Source organism: Canis aureus, chromosome 6 (genome assembly GCF_053574225.1).
Source record: "Canis aureus isolate CA01 chromosome 6, VMU_Caureus_v.1.0, whole genome shotgun sequence".
NCBI classification, from domain to species: domain Eukaryota; kingdom Metazoa; phylum Chordata; class Mammalia; order Carnivora; family Canidae; genus Canis; species Canis aureus.
The window spans coordinates 43824157-43832652 of record NC_135616.1 but is presented as its reverse complement, the minus strand read 5'-3'; the positions used below and the strand labels follow the sequence as shown (position 1 = coordinate 43832652).

The 8496-nt window shown below is 42.7% G+C and overlaps 1 protein-coding gene across 4 annotated transcripts in view; it reads left to right on the top strand.

Annotated features, from left to right (window-relative positions):
• The first annotated feature begins 4 nt into the window (after positions 1-4).
• The window catches only part of CNST (consortin, connexin sorting protein), a 122610-nt gene continuing 114118 nt past the window's right edge, over positions 5-8496 (top strand). For 2 of the 4 annotated variants that reach the window (XM_077901358.1, XM_077901359.1), the window contains exon 1: positions 5-314. The gene's annotated coding sequence lies outside the window, so the exon portion shown is untranslated. The remainder of the gene's footprint in view (positions 315-8496) is intronic. The other 2 variants (XM_077901360.1, XM_077901361.1) reach the window with 2 other exon arrangements.

Sequence of the window (8496 nt, the reverse complement as noted above, 5' to 3'; positions counted from 1 at the left end):
GGGATTGCGAGTGGACGGACGAGGAGGCCGACGGACCATCCGGGTTGCGTCTGGACCAGTACTCTATGGTTGCGCTTCCTCTCTAGCCGTCCGAGCTCTATGCTCCGCGGTCGCTGGCCGCCCGCCGCCAGCCGGCCAGCGGGGAAGGGTGCGCAGAGGGAGGCGGGGCGGGAAGGCTAGAGGTGTCTCCTCCACCCGCGCGGCGGGAGACCCGAGCCGGCTGGGTGACAGCTCTTCGGCCGCCATGTCAGCCAGCGGGAATGGGAACAGAGCGGGCGCCCGGCCGTAGCCCCGCGTTCGCCTCCGACTCGCAGGTGAGGAGAGGAGGAGCGGGCGCGGGCGGCGGGCGGCGGGCGGCGGGCGGCCGCGGCGGGAAGCCCCCCTCCCCGCCCCCCGGGACCCCTGGCTCCTCCCCCGGCGCCGCGCGCAGCCTGGGTGCTCCGCGTGCCCTCCGGGCAGCCCGGTGCCCTGGACTCGCTCTCCACCCGGGGCCGTCGTCCCTCCGCCCTCCGCCGCCGCCGCCGCCGCCGCCGCCCGGAGGCTCCGGTCCTCACCCCCGGGCCAAGGCTCTACCTTCATTGTTGTGTGTAACTTGCGCGTCGGGAAGATTTAAAGTTAAGGGGTTTGACGTGGAGGTTGGAAACCTTTAAACGGGTTTGTCCGCTTAGGACGGCGGCGACCTGCGGATGCTCAGGCTGCTGCCGGTGCAAACTTAAGTCGGACGCGTTGTGTGCGCTGCATCCCGGAGCCCCGCTCCCGAGACTCCAAAAATAGGCTGCAGAGGACGGCGCTGCCCGCGCCTCTCCCCGGGGCAGCGCGCGAGGCGAGGCTCGGGGCCGGTGTCGGGGGCAGGGAGCTGCGGCCCGCCGACACCCCTTTAGAATATGCACGGTCCTTTCTGCGTACTGACTCCAGCGTCACGGAGCTGGGTGTTTAAATGCAAGAGCAAGGGGTTTCGAAGCGACGCTGTCCTCTGCCCGAGGAAATCGGAAGAGGGTACTCAGCTGGTGAACCTCAAAATGGATCAAGAAATTGACAGCCACAAATTTTATAATGGCTTTTTGGGCATAGAAAGTATCTCGCCAACTGTTGGGGAAGCCCTGGGGACTCCTTGGTCTAAATGTCCACAAATTCTTTTTTTTTTTTTTTTTTTTTTTAATGGTTTCCCCATTGACAGTTTTCTAGAAGTGACTGGCCCGGTCCGCACACCTGAGAAAGCTTTTCACTTCCATTCTTGAAAGAGCTGTCTCCTGCTTTACCCTTTTAATAATATATTCATGAATTCAGAAATACAATTCCTTTTTTTTTTTTTTTTCCTTAAACGACGGGGGGGGGGGCGAATATTTTAAAATCAAATAAATAAGAAAGATTTCTTATGATAGAGAAATAAATGATTTGCCTCTAGAAATGTGTTTTTTTTGTTTGTTTGTTTGTTTGTTTTTTTAAGATTTTATTTATTGGGACACCCGGGTGGCTCAGCGGTTGAGCGTCTGCCTTCAGCCCAGGGCGCGATCCTGGAGTCCCGGGATCGAGTCCCACGTCAGGCTCCCTGCATGGAGCCTGCTTCTCCCTCTGCCTGTGTTTCTCCCTCTCTCTGTGTCGCTTATGAAAAAATAAATAAAATCTTTAAAAAAAAAAAAAAAACACTGTTTAAAAAAAAAATTTTATTTATTTATTCATGAGAGACCCAGGCACAGGGAGAAGCAGGCTTCTTGCAAGGAACCCGATATGGGACTCATGGGACTCGATCCCACGTCCTGAGCCGAAGGCAGATGCTCAACCACTGAGCCACCCAGGTGGCCCTGTGTTGTGGATTTCTCGCTTTTAAAATACACTTCTAAAAATATTGAGGTATTTATTTTAAAATAATGTTTTCTTATTTCATAAGGTTTGTGGTTGCCTACTCACCCCCAAAGAAACTGGTGTTTCTGATTTTGCCTTTGAGTTGTGGGGTTTTTGTGGGATTTTTGTTTTTCTTCTTTTTAGTTTTGGACAAGAGAATTAGGTTACAAGTATTTCCCTTTTTATAATGTTGGTGGTTGCTTGTGGTTGAAGGTGCTTGAATATTAAAGACAGGATCATACCTGTTTTATCTTTTCTGAGGCCCTAGGTACTGAAAATGAAAGAAATGTTAATTTCACTTGAAAGATCTACCTTATAATCAGCATTCAGATTTTATTAGAAAAATTTGGTTTGTGTATTTCCCACATTACTTTCTTAAGAGGTGTAGTTTCTGCATCCTGTGCTATTTTTGCCTTTTTGAACTCAGTCTTTAAAATGTTGTCAGGGCAAAGTGATTCTGTTTTTACATTCTTCTTAAGTTGTTGTTATTATAATCTCAATGGATTGAATCCAGAAAATACATTTTCTTTTGATTTTTTAAATTATTTTTTTAATGATCTATTTATTTAGGGAGAGAGTGGAATAGAAGCAGACTCCCGATAAGTGAGGAGCCCCGCGTGGGACTACATGCCCACAACCCTGAGATCATGACCTAAGACTAAACCAAAAGTCAGAGCCCAAGTGAATGAACCACCCAGGAGCCCCTCTTGTTTTTTTTTTTTTTTTTAAGATTTTATTTATTTATTCATGAGAGTTGGGGAGGGGGCTGGCAGAGACACCGGCAGAGGAAGAAGCAGGCTCTCCACAAGGAGCCTGATATGGGACGATCCCAGGCCCCAGGATCACACCCTGAGCCAAAGGCAGTTGCTCAATCCCTGAGCCACCCAGGCATCCCTCTTTTGGCTTTTAAATGGAAGTTGTAATTGGAAAATGTCAGGTGATAGCTCTTGTTTGCTGTCAGAACTAAGGCTATAAGTCTCTAAGCATTGCTATAGGGATGTAGGTCTGTAACAATCCAACTGTAATGCAAACCACATGAGCAACGTAAAGTTTCCTAAATAAAAAGAGAGAAACAACTGAGATTATTTTTAATAATATATTTTATGGAACCGATACAATTTCAGATGTAATCAGTTTGGTAGGTTAATAATGAGATATTTTGCAATCTTTTATACTTAATCTACAAAATCTGGTTTAAGATTTTACTTATTCATTTTGAGAGAGAGCAAGTACAGGAGAGAGGGAGAGGCAGAGGGAGAGGGAGAAGCTCAGTCACAGGACCCTGAGATCATGACCTGAACCAAAGGCAGATGCCCAACCTCCTGAGCCACAAAATCTGGTTTTTATACCTAGAGTACATTTGAATTCAGACCAGCGCATTTCAAGTGCTCAGAAGCTACACATAGCTAGCCAATGGATAGAACCTCAGTGGGCAGCACAGAGCTACTATGGGCTTTTATCATTCATTCATTCATTTATTTATTTATTTATTTATTTATTTATTTATGATAGACACAGAGAGAGAGAGAGAGACACACACACAGGCAGAGAGATAAGCAGGCTCCATGCCAGGAGCCTGACGCGGGACCCGATCCCGGGACTCCAGGATCATGCCCTGAGCCAAAGACAGGCGCCAAACTGCTGAGCCACCCAGGGATCCCCTACTGTGGGCTTTTAAAGATGTCTTCCGGGGATCCCTGGGTGGCGCAGCGGTTTGGCGCCTGCCTTTGGCCCAGGGTGTGATCCTGGAGACCCGGGATCGAATCCCACGTCAGGCTCCCGGTGCATGGAGCCTGCTTCTCCCTCTGCCTGTGTCTCTGCCTCTCTCTCCCTCTCTCTCTGTATGACTATCATAAATAAATTAAAAAAAAAAAAAAAAAGATGTCTTCCTACCCTGAGAGTCTGGGGTAAACCCAGTGGGATAATTTTAAAAATCCTTTTCCTAAAGTGCTGTGATGTTCAGATTGAGAAGTTTGTGTGACAGGAAGAAAGTTCCAAGAAATCTCTTCCCCTTAATGTTGACTGTATCATACTGAGGAGGATAAACAGGTGCCCAAGTGCATGTTTTGTGAGGGCTGTAAGATAATTAGAATACTCAGTCATTTCCTGGGGTGTCATTGTTACAGTCATTTATATCTGCATGTCAACAATGTCAGTCCTGTGTGAGTCTCTGTCTCCTTTACCTGTCTATATTAAGGAGGGAGAGCTGGAAGACTTACAAGAAGATTGAACTTTACTGTGAACAGGGAGAGTTCCTGCAGTCGTAGACTTATTTTCTGAGTCAGTTTCAGGTATGGCTGTTTCGTACATGTGCTCCTCTGTATTACAGTGTTGTTGGTCGAAGGAAAAAGAAAATCTTTTCAGTAAAATTTAGAAAGAAGGGGTGTATTTTTTGGCTCTAAGATGCTGGGAGTCTGATTACTAGGAAACAACACGTGTCTGGTGCTTTAGGTAAATTTAAAAGGAAACATCAGAGCAGCCCCAGTGGCACGCGGTTTGGCGCCGCCTGCAGCCCGGGGTGTGATCCTGGAGACCCAGTATCGAGTCCCACGTTGGGCTCCCTGCGTGGAGCCTGCTTCTCCCTCTGCCTGTCTCTCTCTCTCCTCTCTGTGTCTCTATGAATAAATAAATAAAATCTTAAAAAAATAAAAAGAAAAAGAAACATCAGGGCTGGAAACATCAGGGCAGCCTGGGTGGCTCAGCGGTTTAGTGCTGCCTTCAACCCAAGGCCTGATCCTGGAGTCCCGGGACCGAGTTCCACGTCGGGCTCCCTGCATGGAGCCTGCTTCTCCCTCTGCCTGTGTCTCTGAACCCCTACCCCCACCCGGTGTCTCTCATGAATAAGTAAATAAAATCTTAAAAAAAATAAAAGGAAACATCACACTTTTTAAGATTTTATTTATTTATTTATTTATTTATTTATTCATTCATTCATTCATTTGAGAGAAAGTGAGAGAACACGAGCAGAGGGAAAAGCAGGCTCCTCACTCAGCAGGGAACCCAACTCAGGGCTTTGTTCCAGGAGTCTAGGATCGTGACCAGAGGGAAAGATAGCACTTTTTTTTTTTTTTTTTTAAGATTTTATTTATTTATTCACGAGAGACACAACAGAGAGAGAGAGAGGCACACGGGGAGCCCGATGTGGGACTTGTTCCCAGGACCCCTGAGCCAAAGGCAGACACTCAACTGCTGAGCCACCCAGGAATCCCAAGATAGCACTTTTAATAGAAAACTACTGACATGCTGTCTAGATATGTTGTTTAAGTTGTGTTTGCAACAGAAGTGGTGACTGCATGGAACCATCTTATTCAGAGCTGTTAAACCTGAAGGATAACTCTGTTGGAAAACAAACCCTGCAGCTAGCTGACCTCAGTGGGATCAATAGGACCCATCATTGTTCCTATCTTGACTTGTATATTCTTTTTTTTTTTTTTTTTTTCTTTAGAGAGAGCTGGCGCAGGGGCAGAGGCAGAGGGGGAGACAATCTCAAGCAAATGCCGTGGATAGATCTGGGGCTCCATCTCAAGACCTTGAGATCATGACCTGAGCTGAAATCAAGAGTCAGATGCTTTGGGATGCCTGGGTAGCTAAGTGTTTGGGTAGCTGCCATCGGCTCAGGTCATAATCCCAGAATCCAGGATCGAGTCCTCCATCGGGCTTCTGTGAAGAGCGTGCTTCTCCCTCTGCCTATGTCTCTACCTCTCTCTCTTTCTATGTCTCTCATGAATAAATAAATCTTAAAAAATAAAAGTCAGATGGTTAACCGACTGAGCCACCCAGGCACCCCTTGACTTGTATATCCTATTTAAACTACCCTAAATACTGCTTTATCTGCATTGTTTACATCTACATTAAATATTAACATTTAGCATCGAAATTCACTTGAAAGACTAATTAATATTTAATGTAATCTAAGAAAAATGCCCCCTTCCCAACGTTTATGGTTTAAAGAAATCTTAAATTACCTGGTCAGTAAACAAAATCCCTCTGTAAGGTCTAGTCATTATAGATGTAGCTCAGTGTGGGCAGTGTGTGGAGTATTAAAGGATTAGAGACAGAATTGAGGAAGGAGGTAGTGTTTGGATGATGATTGTTTCATGAGACATACGTGCACATTATAGTAGGAGAATACAGTGTTTTCATTTGTATTTAAATCTAGATGACTGCCCATCAACACCATTTTAGTTGAATAAAAGAGAATGTATTTTGTTCCTATAAAGTAGTCTTAGCAATTTTTTTTTTAAATTTTAGGAAGAGTAATTGAGAGTTTGGCAATCTTCAGTTTTTAAAGATGATCTTAATACATTTAAGATTATATTTTTATTGAGAAATTCTACATTCAGTATGTCTGTGTCTCGATACTGTTGCAGAGAGTTCTCTCCAGTAGAGCCTTGAAGATTCACATGAATACAGGCTTTTCTTTATTTAGGAATCATTCCCTTGGGGGAAATTATATTTCCTTTTAACTAGGGAATACTTTTGTTTTTCACTCACTTGAAGTAATTTATTTTTTGAAGTAATTTATTTGTAATTTTTTTTAAGAAATACATCACTAGTCAATAATACCTCAATAAAAGAAAAAGATCTTGTCCAAACAATCTGAAAAAAAAAGTCTCATAAAACTTCTGAATCATGATAGCTTGAGATTTCTCAAATTGTTTAATCACAGTTGTAAGATTCTGGTCTTTACATGTTTGCAGATGGAAACTTTGTAGCATCACACCACTCCTCCCTGCCATCTTGTAGGACTTCCTGTTTTTAATCTCATCAGCCATGTGGAAAGGAAAGATAGTAATGTGTCTGTCAAAATATTGACAAAATTAATTTTTTCTTTTGGCCATAAGAAGAATGCTGAATTGAAGCATTAAGCAACAAATATTGTCACCTTTATTGACATTTGGTCTTTGGACATTTGAAACGACAGTACCTAGGCAATTTTAGGAATTAGTGTTTTTTTGTAATTTCGTATCTGTTAAATTCTCTTATGAGAATACTAGCCTGTTTTTCCTGGAAGACTTCTACCTAACTAAATAAATATGTGAACTTCATGAAAAGATTAAGAATGCTGTTGTTTCTGACTATTTGAGAGCATAACACATTTTTATTTTATGCATGCATTACTTCTCTTGCTATTTTTGTCTTCAGGTATCAAAACAGTACAAGTCTTTTTTTTTTTTTTTACAAGTCTTTAAAAAAAAGTTTTTATTTTTATTTTTTTTTAAGATTTTATTTATTTATTTATTTATTCACGAAAGATAGAGAGAGAGAGAGAGAGAGAAAGGCAGACACACAGGCAAAGGGAGAATCAGGCTCCACATAGGGAGCCGGACGTGGGACTCGATCCTGGGATTCCAGGATCATGCCCTGGGCCAAAAGCAGACGCTAAACTGCCGAGCCACCCAGGGATCCCCTAAAAAAAAAAAAAAAGGTTTTGGATGAAGTGAAAAACATTGCTTAAGATTTTTCAATGAGAACTTATTTTTGTGAAAATGTATTTCCTTTACTGAAACCTAGTGGAGTTATTTCTTCTGTACCTTATGAAGCACCAAAGATTATTTCCTTCAGTTTTTTGTTTTTCCCCTGCTTGTGGAGCATGAAAATGGTTTATTTAATGCAGGTCTTAAAGGGATTCATTCCAAGTAATCATGATTTCCTCCCTGGACTTCAACTCAGATGAAGAGTGGAAGTTCGTGAAAACTGCTGATCAGTAAATCACAAAGTTTGGTTTCCTGGAAAAGGCATTCTACTCATTTGTGACTTCTTAATCCAGATTAAATCACCAACTTTATTTTTTTCTGATACTTTACAAAGTAATCACTTGCTTCCATTTGCTCTAATAGTTAAAAATTTTGTAGTTGTTGTGGAGTTCTTTGCCATCCCAATTAGAATTATACCTACAACATTCGGTAAGCAGTGTAAAGAGCCACAATTAGAGACAAGGTCATGTGACTTCCTTATGTTAATCATATTATACATATTTTGTGGCTGAGGAGAGAAAAAAAGGTTTGTCTTCTTGGTCTTACATCTGAACTCTAGCTTAAAAATTGATCTGCTAGGTCTTCTATCCACCAAAGCTCATATTTTCACTAGCCAGAGAAAGATCTGTTGCACATTCACCTAAAGTAAAATAGCATTTAATTCAGGAGATAGTTTTTAACTGGATCAAATGGCCTCTTGTTTAATTATAATTTTGTGGATTTTGATGCCTACAGGCTTTTTGTCCTTTTTCAGCTACATACCTGGGGAAAACATAGGGCTTCCCTGGTGGGCCCCAACAGGGCTTTGACCTTTGCCTTCCTTGACAGCTTCAAAGAGTATATACCTGTGTGTACAAACAACAACAACAACAAGCAAAAAGTCAGCTTCAGAACACTTAACTGAGGCTGAGGAAACAGACATTCTAAGAATGTCTGTCTTATAACTAAAGCTTCCATGTACTTATGTAGTCCTTTGTATTTTTTATAGCCTCTGCTGGAAAGTTTCCATTCTGTTGTAGCTTTTCAGAGTATTTGAAAGATATCGGGGATGTCCCAAAGCTTACTCTGCCTTACTTCACCTTTTGGTTTCTTTCTATTCTTCAGTTTTATATGGAAAGTTCAAAAGTCAGAACAGGTCATGGTTTACTATAACCTAGAAGTGGAGGAGGAATACAAA